A 14150-nucleotide genomic window follows, 5' to 3' on the forward strand; every position below is an offset into this window, starting at 1 on the left:
GGCCTGTGTACCGCAAAAAAAAAAAAAGAAGATGAAGCTGCCAGAGCATCAAAAATAAAAAATCTTCGAGATAAATCTGACAAGAGATGTACCAATACTTGTACACTGGAAACTACAAATCACTGCTGAGAGAAATTTAGAAGATCTTAATAAATGCAGAGGTATACTGTGTTCATGAGTTTGAAGACTCAATAATAAGATGTCAGTTGCCCTCATAATGGGTCTGTAGATTCAATGCAATCCTAGTCAAAATTCTAGCAGCCTTTTTAAAAGAAATTGACAAGCTGATTCTAAAATCCATGTGGAAGTGCAAGTAGCCAAAAGATTTTGTAAAATAGCCAGAACAATTTAGTAAAAAGATTATAAAGTTGGAGTACTCATGTATCCAATTCCAAGCCTGTAAAGCTATGGTAGTCAAGACAGTGTGATAATAGCAAAAGGATAGACATATAAATCAGTGGAATTGAGAGTCTTGAAATAGGCCCACATATTTACAGTCAACTGATTTTCCACAAAGGTGCAAAGGCAATTTACTAAAGAACACATAGTCTTTTCAACAAATGATTCTGTAACAACTGAACACCCACATTAAAAAAAAAAACAGCGTGCATGAGAGAACTTCAGTCCCTACCTCGCACCATGCACAAAAATTAACTCAAAATGGATCATAGATCTAAATGTAAAACCTAAAACTCCAAAACTTATAAAGGAAAACAAAGGAGAAATTTTTTATGACCTTAGGTTAGGCAAAAATTTCTTAGATACAACATCAAAAGCACAATCTGTAACAGCAAGAAATTGATAATTGGGCTTCATTGAAATTAAGAACTTCTTTTTTTTAAGCTTATTTTTTATTGAAGTATAGTTGGTTTACAATGTTGTGTTAGTTTCTGGTGTACAGCAAAGTGATTCAGATATATATAACATCTTAATGGAAAACCCTGAACTTTTTGGCCAACCATATATATATATATATATATATATATATATATATATACACACACACACACACACACACACGCACAGGGTATATACGCATATATACACATATGTATGTATTCTTTTTCATACTCTTTTCCATCTTATAAAGAACTTGTATCTGGACTTCCCTGGCGGTCCGGTGGTTAACACTCTGTGCTTCCAATGCAGGAGGCATGGGTTCGAGCCTCCTCGGGGAAGATCCCACATGCTGCTTGGTGTAGCCAAAACAAACAAAGAACAACAACAAAAAAACCTGCATCTAGAATATCTAAGGAATTCTCACAATTCAATAATAAGAAAACAACCTTATTTTTTAAAAGGGGTAAAAGATTTGAACAGATAGTTCATCAAAGAAGACATACGGATAGCAAATAAACACATGAGAAGATACTCAACATCATTAGCCTCTAGGGAAATGCAAAGTACAACCACAGTGAGATAATACTACATTCCTATTAGAATGTCTAAAAAAAAAAACCTGACCATACCAAGAGTTGGTGAGGAAGTAGGGTACCAAAACTTTCATACATTGCTGATGGGAATATAAAATTATATGATCACTTTGTAAAACAATTTGACATTTTCTTAAAAAGTTAAACATAACTCCATATGTCCTAGTCTTTCTACTCCTAGGCATTTACACAAGAGAAATGAAAGTACACATTCACATAAAGACTTGTACACCAGTGTTCACAGCAGCTTTATTTGAAGTAGCTTAAAATGGGAAACAACTCAAATGGATAAGCTAATTTTCTATCAACAAGTGAATGGAGGAATAAACTGTGGTATATTCATACAATGGAAGGGTACTCAACAATTAAAGGGAATGGATTACTGCTATGTGCAACAGCAAGCATGGAGGAAAGAGCCCCGATGGCTGCCAGGCCATGGTTGTCCCTTCCCGTTTGCCTCACTGAAGCATCTGTTCCTCCTCCATCTGTTCAACATTCCAGGTCCATCTACAATGCAGCCAAGTCCTGCCTGTCCCAGCCTCCAATCCTAGCAGTGTGCTCCTCTGAAACAGGACAGCCTCATTGCTGACTCCATTTGCTCTGGGCCAGGTTCACTCTAGAGTGTCCCACACTGGGCATCCCAGGCTGTGGCTCTGAGCATCCTAGCCTTTCTGTCTTCTAAGGCCCCCTACAGGGAAGGGAGGTTTCCATTTCAGATGTCAGGTATTCACCTTCCTGAGAAAGGAATGGGACAGATGCCTCCCCATGCACGTGGATGAGCAGAGGCTCTTTCCAGGGCCACTGTTCTAAAACCAAACAGAGTTTAAGTCTTCAGTAATGGACACTGCTAGTCAATTTCTTGGTGGGATACCCTGCTATACTCTATACTAACATTGGTATCTGACTACAACTTACAGTGTCCAGCCTCAGAATGAGGCTTTGGCAATGCATGAAAATCTTTTTACATGTCCCTGATCAGCTTGATCTTTCATACATTCGTCCAAAATGCATTTCCTGGGCATCTGGCAAGTGACAGGCACCATGCAGCCCTGGGATACACAAAGGTGATTAAGACATTGCTCCTGCCCTCAAAGAGCTCACTCTTAGTAAAGGCAGCATAAACAATACTTGTAAATACGGCATGAAAGGTACTATACTAAAGATTTGATAGAGAGTTCCAAGGTACTACAAAGGAAGAGGTGTTTAGCTTTACCTGGGATAGTCACAGAGATGAGTTTTGTACTAAGCCTTGAAATATCAGTAGATGCTTGTCCAGGGAGAGGGCATTTCAGGTGATGGGAACAGTATGATCAAAGACTTGGGGGCATGCAACTGCATGCAGAATCTGGGGAAATGCAAATGTTTCAGCATGGTTGGCACAATAGTGTGTGTACCAAGGAAAAGACCAGGAAAGATGGGTGGGGGAGGCAATAATGAGGTTATGGAGGACCTTAGGCCAGGCAGAGAAGCTTAGATTCTATCCTGTAGAATAAGAAGCCACTAAAAGCTTTTAATCTAAACAGTGACAGAATCAGATTTTTTTTTTTTTAATTATCTATCTATTGACAATGTGAAAGACCATTCAAGGAGGTTGAGAATGGTAGGAGAAGAAATATCAATTAGGAGGCTTTTGTAAACAGGGGCTGGGATAGTTAGGAAGTAGAGGAGGGAAGGAATATGGATTATGTTTAGGAAATAGAATCAAGTGACTGGGGATGTAAAGAGCAGGGAGGAATTAAGAATGACCACCGGGCTTCCCTGGTGGCGCAGTGGTTGAGGGTCCGCCTGCCGATGCAGGGGACGCGGGTTCATGCCCCGGTCCGGGAAGATCCCACATGCCGCGGAGCGGCTGGGCCCGTGAGCCATGGCCGCTGAGCCTGTGCGTCCGGAGCCTGTGCTCCGCAACGGGAGAGGCCACAACAGTGAGAGGCCCGCGCACCGCAAAAAACAACAAAAAACAAACAAAACAAAAAAAAACAAAAAAGAATGACCACCAGTGTATAAGCTTGGGGAATTAAGTACATGGAGAGTACGTGAATGGATGGCTGGATCGATGTATAGCAGATGTATAGCATTGGCTTTAGAAAATACAGGAGGAAAAGGAGGTTGAAAAATTTGTGAACATTTGGGTATATGATCCAACATGCAGTTGACTACATGGTCTGGAAAGAGACCTGGTCTTGAAGATCTAGACTTCGAAGGTTTCAGTGGAAAGTTGTTATGGGAAAGCTCATAGAAGGAAAGGTCCAGTAGCTTTGTGACCGTGTTGGTTGCTTTCATAGCATCCATGTCCCCTTCTTCCTTTCTAAAGAACCTAATTCTGTTCCAGTACCCCTAATTCTGTTCCAGTATCCATTCCTCAAGAGCCCAGATGACTTGGAGAAAGCTAACTCCATCTCCAGCTCTAGGAGTGGATCCTGATTAGTTTAAGCCCATCACAATATAACCATCCTCTTGACAGTAATTGGTTCAAGAGTCAAGGATTAAGCCAATCAACACGTGACATTATCCTGGTAAGTGTTATTAGTCCACAGGTTGGTCCAATCAGACTGAGGTGGGGGAAGGATTTTTTTTTTTTTTTTTTTTTTTTGCGGTACGCAGGCCTCTCACTGTTGTGGCCTCTCCCTTTGCGGAGCACAGGCTCTGGACGCGCAGGCTCAGCGGCCATGGCTCATGGGCCCAGCCGCTCCGCGGCATGTGGGATCTTCCCGGACCGGGGCACGAACCCGTGTCCCCTGCATCGGCAGGTGGACTCTCAACCACTGCGCCACCAGGGAATCCCCGGGGGAAGGATTTTTATTCTAGAAGTGGCAGAGAGGATTTCTTTCTCTTGCTGGACCTAAACATAGAAACATGTGCCCCAGTTGGTGTTGGCCATCATCTTGTCAGCATGAAGGAAGCCAGTCTAAGGACAAAGCCTTCCCGTGGAGGCAGGCAGAGCAGAGCAGCTGAGCGTACACCAGCTATGGACTTGTAGCTATGAGACAGAATACATTTATTACTGTTCAAGACATTTTGAGTTAGGTTTTCTGTATTTGTTATGAGAAGCACCCTGGTTCAAGCAGAAGGGAATGCAAGATAGATCAGTAAATCGTATTTTTTATGGCAGAAGGAACCAGAAATGTTCACTAAGTTTATTGCTTACTACAATAAGAGAGAGACATGTTAGTCAGACATTATGGGCAGAGCAGACTGTAAACCTTCTAGCGACAAGATTTGGGGAAGCTGGAGTTCAGGAACTGGTGGATTTTTGAGGTATAACTAGATAGGTATCATCCATATCAGATGATTACTCTTATGAGACTGCTGTTGATTGAAGATTGTCTGACTTTGAGAAATGAGGGCCTGACGCTGGACGGTGTTCACTAAGGTGAGTTGTTCATTGATTCAACAGATTTAAAATAGGTTCTGATGGCTACAGAATAATCAAATCAGTTTTTCTTTGAGCTTGTGAGAATTTTTTTAATTCCCAGGAAGAAGTATTCCTCTTCCTGTCCAAGAGCAATCTCTATATCTGTGTTCTTAAATCCTTCTCTTTCCAGATCCTGCTCCATCAGTCATTCTCTTCCTCTTGGGTTTTCTACAGTTCCTCTTTTATTGCAAGGAACAGAAACCCCCTTGAGTTACTTCTAGTGCTGCAACCTGTACTTAAGGACAGGTTGATGTTTATTATACCAGAGTTCTTCAAACATCCTCACCGCTTTGCCTACCTATCCCTGCCTTCTCTTTCCTATCTTCACTGCAACAGGTGGGCATATTGGCATGAACGAGCAGAGCCAAGAATGCATTTTTAGACTTTCAGTAGATCTGAGTGGATTCAGGTGAGATACTGGGAAGACAATACAGTACAGCCCTCAGGAAGCAAGTTTTATTCCTTTTGCTTTTCATTTGGTTCCTGTTTCTGCTTCTCTCAGCACACCTGCTCCAGTCTCCTGCTTCTCTTTGCAGACTAGCTCCATCTTACACCTTTTAGAAAATAAGCAGCCAGACATCTGATGTACATTACTCGAGGAAAACACAATTACAAAAAATTTCTTCATTAAAAGGGAGAAAATACAATGTATCCCCCAGCTTATCAGCACCATATATTGGTCAGATCCTCAGAGTTATTTTACATCCCTCAGCTCAGCACACCAGCGTTGTAGGGCAAGCATTCCATTGATACTGTAGGGGTACCCACGGGTGGGTGACAGTGTGTTTGAGGACATGAGTGAATTCCCAGCACCAGTTTGCTGACTCACATCCTTAGATGTGGAGGGAGTTCCTTAGTCAAAACATTTGATTACATCATTTTTGCTTATTGGGAAGTTTTCCTTTCACCTCTGATCTTTAGATCATCCCTGAGATAGTCACTGATAAAAAATTTCCCCCCAAGGAGCAGAGCTCCTAAAATATTTCTTTTCTGCCATTATCCTTTGTACTTGGGATTAAGAATCTCTGGAGAGGTTGAGGTGCCTTGCCATGTTGATCCGAGTCAAACACAGGACCCAACAGTTCAGGCTTAGTGTTTTTCTGGCAATTCAGTTCTTACAGAACTTTAGTGGGTTGCCTCTCCTTTTTGCTTCTAAGGGTGCCATGTTGTTGTTCCTATTGTTTTACTGTTGTGATAACCTTCTTTTTCCTCCTTTTTTTTACTTTTGGTATTTTTTTCTTTTGACATAATTACAGATTTAGAGAAAGCTACAAGAATAGTACAAAGAATTTCTGTATCCCCTTTACTCAGATTCCCCAAATGTTAACATTTTTTCACATTTGCTTTTTTTTATAAGTTTTTGTTTTTTAATTTCATTTATTTATTTTTGGCTGTGTTGGGTCTTCGTTGCTACACGTGGGCTTTCTCTAGTTGCAGCGAGTGGGGGCTACTGTTCATTTCGGTGTGTGGGCTTCTCACTGCGGTGGCTTTTCTCATTGTGGAGCACAGGCTCTAGGTGTGTGGGCTCCAGAGCGCAGGCTCAGTAGTTGTGGCACGTGGGCTCCAGAGTGCAGGCTCAGTACAGTTGTGGCACACAGGCTTAGTTGCTCCGCGGCATGTGGGATCTTCCCGGACCAGGGCTCAAACCCGTGTCCCCTGCATTGACAGGCACATTCTTAACCACTGCGCCACCAGGGAAGTCCATATGGATTTTATTTGAACTCCAAGTTGTCACTGCCTTGGAGTTGGTAGATGGCCTAATACTACCTAAATGAGCACCAGGAAATGCACAGTCACTGGGATTCATATGTCAATTTTTTTTGGCCATGCACCAAACAGGAAGAAAAAATGACCTCAGCCTAACCTCTCTTACTTTAGAGAGACTTTTTTCAATTAGCAATATAAGGAAGTGCTATTGAATGGAGTTTAGAAAATCAGACTTGGTTGTACCCTTAGAGAAATTTTGTTGGGGAAATTCTGGGAGAACTTGAAAATAAATGAACTAGGACTTCCCTGGTGGCGCAGTGGTTAGGAATCTGCCTGCCAATGCAGGAGACACGGGTTCGAGCCCTGGTCCGGGAAGATCCCACATGCCGCGGAGCGACTAAACCCGTGTGCCACAACTACTGAGCCTGTGCTCTACAGCCCGTGAGCCACAACTACTGAGCCCATGTGCCATAACGACTGAAGCCCGTGTGCCTAGATCCTGTGCTCTGCAACAAGAGAAGTCACCGCAATAAGTCCGCACACTGCAACTAAGAATAGCCCCTGCTCACCACAACTAGAGAAAGCCGGCATGCAGCATCAAAGACCCAGCACAGCCAAATAAGTAAATAAATAAAATAAAATAAATGAACTAAGCATTTGACTTAAGAAACTAGGAAAAACATTAAACAAAATAATACCAAAAGGAGAAGGTAATTAATAAAAACAAAACTTTAATATACTATTGATGAATTGATGAACATGATGATTAAAACTAAATCATGGGTTCTTCAGAAAGGTGAACAGGGCTTCCCTGGTAGTGCAGTGGTTGAGAATCTGCCTGCCAATGCAGGGGACATGGGTTCGAGCCCTGGTCTGGGAGGATCCTGCATTCCGTGGAGCAACTGGGCCCGTGAGCCACAACTACTGAGACTGCGTGTCTGGAGCTTCTGCTCCACAACAAGAGAGGCCACGACAGTGAGAGACCCGAGCACCGCGATGAAGAGTGGCCCCTGCTCGCTGCAGCTGGAGAAAGCCCACGCGCAGAAACAAAGACCCAACACAGCCAAAAATAAATAAATAAATAAATAAAAATAAAAATAAAAAAAAGGTGAACAAATAGACAAGACCCTGGCAAGGCTAAGGAAAATAAAGATAAAAGAAAAAAGAGAGAAGAGAAAGAAACAGCCATACAAATGAAATTAAAAGAATAAGAGACCTTTAGTCAAATTTCATGCAAAACATTTTAAACTCTAAGTAAAATGGATAACTTTTAAATGACTAAAATTAACTCAAGGGCTTCCCTAGTGGCCAGTGGTTAAGAATCCGCCTGCCAGTGCCGGGGACACGGGTTCGAGCCCTGGTCCGGGAAGATCCCACATGCTGCGGAGCAACTAAGCCCCTGCGCCACAACGACTGAGCCCGCACTCTAGAGCCCGAGAGCCACAACTACTGAAGCCCGCACGCCAGAGCCCGTGCTCCACAACAACGAGAAGCCACCGCGATGAGAAGCCCACGCACCGCAACAAAGAGTAGCCCCCGTTCGCCACAACTAGAGAAAGCCCGTGCACAGCAACAAAGACCCAACGCAGCCAAAAATAAATAAATTAAATAAACAAATTTAAATAATAATAAAAAATAAAATTAACTCAAGAAAAGTAAGAATTCTGAACATATGAATAACTACGTAAGAAATTTAAAAGATTTTCAAATATCTATCATTAAAAAGCTTCCAGATCCAGATGATTTTATAAGCAAGTTCAGTTCCATGTTCAAAAACAAAAAATCTAAGTTATTCAAAGTATTTTAGAGCATAGAAAAAAAATGAAAGGGCTGCCAACTAGTTTTTCAAAGCTGGAATAAATCTACAACTTGATTTTTTAAAGTACCAAGACGTCACCTATGAACACAGATGCAAAACTCATAAACAGAATAGCTGTTATGGGTTCGGGACACACTACCACAAAATTTGGCAACTTGGCGCACTGAATATTTTCAGCTGAAGGACTTTGAGAAACAACAGGTGTAGGAAGGGCTTTCTGAACTTCCCCTGAAGCAGGTCATCAGACCCTCATGTGAGAGGGGCCCTCCCTATATCCAGAGGAAAGGAGCATCCTTATTTCCAAAATGGAAGGACACTGACAAGAATCTGAACAAACAGGCCTTTCTAAGTTTCCCCCAAACTACCATTGTTAGCTCACATCCCTTTTTGTCCTTTCATATTCTTTCCATGACTTTCCACTCTAAATTAAACCTAGTATAAAAACTCTCAGGTTGGACTTCCCTGGCGGCACAGTGGTTAAGAATCCTCCTGCCAATGCAGGGCACACGGGTTCAATCCCTGGTCCGGGAAGATCACACATGCCACGGAGCAACTAAGCCCGTGAGCCACAACTACTGAGCCTGCCTTCTAGAACCCACAAGCCACAACTACTGAAGCCCGCACGCTTAGAGCCCGTGCTCCGCAACAAGAGAAGCCACGGCAATGAGAAGCCCGTGCACCGCAACAAAGAGTAGCCCCCGCTCGCCACAACTAGAGAAAGCCCACTCATAGCAATGAAGACCCAACGCAGCCAAAAATAACTAAATTAAAACAAAACAAAACAAAACTCTCAGGTTTAACCGTTTCTTTGGATCTTCATCTCCTTATGAAGCCTCCAGTGTTACATAAAACTGATACTGTGTTAAATAAATTTGCATTCTCTTCTCTTGTTAATCTGTGTTTTGTTACAGAGACTTAGCCAAGAACCAAAAAGGGCAGGAGGAAAAAATTACTCTTCCTCCCCTACATCAGCAAATGAAATTCAGCAGGTCAAGAAGGGTTTATTCCAAAATGGAGGGAGAGTTCAATCTTAGGAAATCTAGCATCAGAGCTTTACAATATGCATTAAAGAAAAAACTAACCTACCAAAAACAGATTTGCTAAATCTTAACACTCATTCTTCTTTTTTTTCGTTGGGTCTTTGTTGCTGCGCGCGGGCTTTCTCTAGTTGTGGCGAGCTAGGGCTACTGTTCGTTGTGGTGCGTGGGCTCGTTGTGGTGGCTTCTCTTGTTGTGGAGCACAGGCTCTAGGCATGCGGGCTTCAGTAGTTGTGGCATGTGGGATCTTCCTGGACCAGGGATCGAACCCGTGTCCCCTGCATTAGCAGGCAGATTCTTTATCCACTGTGCCACCAGGTAAGTCCTTAACACTCATTATTGATGAAAGTGCTTAATAAAATTAAAGTAGAAGAAAATTTCCCAAACATTTACAAATAATACTTATCAGAAGGAAACATTATATTCAAAAGGGAAAGTGCATTTCTTCAAAGAAGATATACAAAAGGACAGCAAGTATATGAAAAGATCATTTGTCCTTAAGGAAATGCAAATGAAAACCGCAATGAGATACCACTTTGCATTCATTGGGATGGTGATATATATAAAAACAAACCAACAAAAACAGAAAATAATAAGTGTTGGAGAGGATATGGAGGAATAGGAATGCTTATACATTTCTGGTAGGAATGTAAAATGTTGTAGCCCTTTGTTTTGGTGACTCCACAAAAGTTAAATCTAGAATTACTATATGACCCAGCAACTCTACTCCTAGATATAAAATCTAAAGAGTTAAAAACAGATACTTAAATATTTGTTAATGAATGTTCACAGTAGCACCATTCACAATAGCCAAGAGGTGGAAACCCCAAGTGCTCATCAACAGATGAATAAGCAAATTGTGGTATATACATCTGATAGAATATTATTCAGCCACAAAGAGGAATGAAGTACTGATACACGCTACAATTAGGATGAACCTTGAAAACATGCGAAGTTATAGAAGACAGACACAAAACACCTATACTGTATGATTACATGAAATATCCAAACTAGGTAAATACATAGAGATAGAAAGCCAACTGATGGTTACCAGAGGATGGGAGACAGGGAAGAATGAGAAGTGATTGCTTACTGAGTATGGGGTATTCTTCTGGGGTGATGAAAAAAGTTTTGAAACTAGACAGAGGTGGTGGTTGTGCAACATTGTGAATGCACTAAATGCCACTCAGTTGTACACTTTAAAATGGTTAATTGTATGTTATGTGAATTTCACCTCAATTAAAAAAACATACACAAACAACACTATACTGCATATTGTTTATGTATCTGTACAATGTTGTAACAATATAGAAACATGGACAGGGAGAACAAACAACAAATTCATGATACTGCTGCCTCTGGTACAGGTGATGGGGAGGACAACAGGACTAGAGGAAATAATTAGGGGACCTAAACAGTATTTGTTAAAGTAATCAACAGTATGCCTTTTAATAAAAATAAAGACAATCTGCAGTGAAAAGGAAGCGAAATTAATGTCAGAAACAAGAACGTTCAATCACCACTAGTTTTCACTATTTACTTTCATAATAATAAAAAAGAGAAACCCCCAAAGTAAGTGGTACAGACATTAGAAATTAAGTAAAGATTAACTTTATTCATACATTCTTTATAAATTGTATCTTATACCTAGAAAATAATTGGAAACACATACTTTTAGTATTCTAACTACTTTTATTATTAACTCACATAGCCCTCACAACAACTCTGTGAGATAAGCACTATTATTATTATATCTCCCTTTTATTTTATTTATTTATTTTCTTTTTTGGCTGCACCACGCGGCTTGCAGGATCTTAGTTCCCCAACCAGGGGTTGACCAGGGGCCTCAGCAGAGAAAGTGAGGAGTCCTAACCGCTGGACCGCCAAGGAATTCCCTCATTATCTCCCTTTTAAAGGTAAGGAAGGGACTTCCCTCGTAGCACAGTGGTTAAGAATCCACCTGCCAATGCAGGGGACATGGATTTGATCCCTGGTCCAGGAAGATATCACATGCAGCAGAGCAACTAAGCCGGTGTGCCACAGCTACTGAAGCCTGCATGCCTAGAGCCCATGCTCTGCAACAAGAGAACCACCGCAGTGAGAAGCGCGCGCAGCACAATGAAGAGTATCCCCTGCTCACCACAACTAGACAAAGCCCGCAGGCAGCAACAAAGACCCAACGCAGCCAAAACTAAATAAAATTTTAAAAGTAAATAAAATAAAGGTAAGGAAGCTGAGGCTCAGAAGTGAAGTAGGTCACAGCTAATTCAATGGCAATTTTGGGAAATAAACATAGTCGGCATGTGCTCTTGTCCATTATACTATCTTATCAATCCAAGAGATTTGGCTATAAAATTATTAGAACTATTCGGAGCTTAGCAAGGTAGCTGGATAATATAAAAATCAATAAGTTCTTTTATATCAACAATAAATTGTTTAAAAAGACAATTCAAACGTCTTTCAAAATAGCAGTCAAAAATTTTAAATACCTATGAATATATTCAAAAAGAAAGGAACCAAAATCCAGAAGAAAAACACTGTAAGACTTACTGAAGGGCATAACAGAAGACTCCAAAAAATGGAAAATCATACCACATTCCTGGGTGGGAAGAATCTTGTGAACTTGTCAGTACTTCCCAAGTTTAAAAATAAAGAAAACGCATAAACAACAAGGATTTACTGTATAGCACAGGGGACTATATTCAATATCTTGTATTAACCTATAATGCTTCATCAAAATTTAAAAATGTTTATGCTTCAAAGGACACCATCAAGAAAGTGAAAAGGGGGACTTCCCTGGAGGTCCAGTGGTTAAGACTCCATGCTGCCAATACAGGGGGTGAGGGTTCGATCTCTGGTCAGGGAACTAAGATCCCACATGCTGTGCGGCCAAAAAACAAAATTAAAAAAAGAAAAAGTGAAAAGACAATCCACAGAATGGGAGAAAATGTTTGCAAGTCATTTATCTGAAGGGACTTGGATTCATAATAAATAATGAACTCTTACAATTTAAAATTTTATTTATTATTTTATTTAATTTATTTATTGTTTCTGGCTGCATTGGGTCTTTGCTGCTGCGCACAGGCTTTTCCCAGGTTGCGGCTAGTGGAGGCCACTCTTCATTGCGGTGCGCGGGCTTCTCATTGCGGTGGCCTCTCCCATTGTGGACCACAGGCTCTAGGCGCGCGGGCTTCAGCAGTTGTGGCTCGCGGGCTCTAGAGCGCACACTCAGCAGTTGTGGCGCACGGGCCTAGTTGCTCCGCGGCATGTGGGACCCTCCCGGACCAGGGCCCGAACCCGTGTCCCCTGCATTGGCAGGCAGATTCTGAACCACTGAGCCAACAAGGAAGCCCGAACTCTTACAATTTAACAATAAAAAGATAAATAACCCAATTTTTAAATGGGCAAAGGATTTGAGTAGACATTTCTCCAAAGGAGATAAAGAAATGGCGAGTATCTATAAACAGGTGAGTGGATAAACAAATTGTGGTATATCCATACAATAGATTATTATTCGACCATAAAAAGGAATGAAGTACTGATACTTGCTACAACATGGATGAACCTTGAGAACATTATGTTAAGTGAAAGAAGCCCGACACAAAAGGTCACATATTCTGTGATTCCATTTACATGAACTGTCCAGAATAGGCAAATCCACAGAAACAGAAAGTAGATTAGTGGTTCCTGGTGGCCGGCGGGAGGGGAAAATGGGAAGTGACTGCTAACGAGAGCAGAGTTGCTTTTGGGGTGATGAAAATGACCTGGAAGTAGATCATGGTGATACTTGTACAACTTTGTAAATACACTAAAAACCAATGATCTGTACCTGTAAGATACCCTTTTAAAAAGAGTAAATTTTTACGGTATGTGCATTATAGCTCAATTTTTTTAAAAAAAGTAAACACAATGTAATTTTTGTCATAATCCCAACAACACTGTAGTTTGGGGAGACAACACAAAGGGAAATCAACGTTTTTTAATCTTAAATTCATTTGGAAAAATACACCTGTCAGAATAAGCAAAGAAATGTAGGTGTATCCACTTGCCCTAACAGATATTAAAGTTGGTGTAAAATTATTGTTATAAAAGCATTACAGCGGGCTACCCTGGTGGCGCAGTGGTTGAGAGTCCGCCTGCCGATGCAGGGGACGCGGGTTCGTGCCCCAGTCCGGGAAGATCCCACATGCCGCGGAGCGGCTGGGCCCGTGAGCCGTGGCCGCTGAGCCTGCGCTCCGCAACGGGAGAGGCCACAACAGTGAGAGGCCCGCGTACCGCAAAAAAAAAAAAAAAAAAAAAAGCATTACAGCAAAGGAAAAAGTAGACTCATGCAATAGAAAAGAATGCAGAAATATTATATATATAATTTCATATACGATAAAGGTGGCGTTTGTATGGAAGGGACATTTATTTATAAAATGCTGAAGGGAAAACACTATAAACTTGGCTTTTAAATGAATTTGTATTCTGTTAATCCTATCAGAATGTACTTATTTGAAAAGTAGCATTGTATTTTATTTAGTCAGTCTAGAGACTCCTTGCTGCTCCAAGATACCCTGCATGTTGGAAATCTCTGGCTTTCAGAATCAACTCAGATTGCATCCAAGGGCATTCCGGATCCCGCCCCACTCTCGGACAGTTCAACCGTTAAGTAGGGAGAAAGCCGGAAAACGGTGTTTCATAACCTACGCTGGATCATTTCTCCAGCCCTCACCCGCACGTTTAACTTCCGTTTCTTTCAA

This window comes from Delphinapterus leucas, chromosome 1 (assembly GCF_059928025.1).
Source record: "Delphinapterus leucas isolate spDelLeu-1000000601 "Yukka" chromosome 1, BTC_Dleu_Yukka2, whole genome shotgun sequence".
Taxonomy (NCBI): Eukaryota; Metazoa; Chordata; class Mammalia; order Artiodactyla; family Monodontidae; genus Delphinapterus; species Delphinapterus leucas.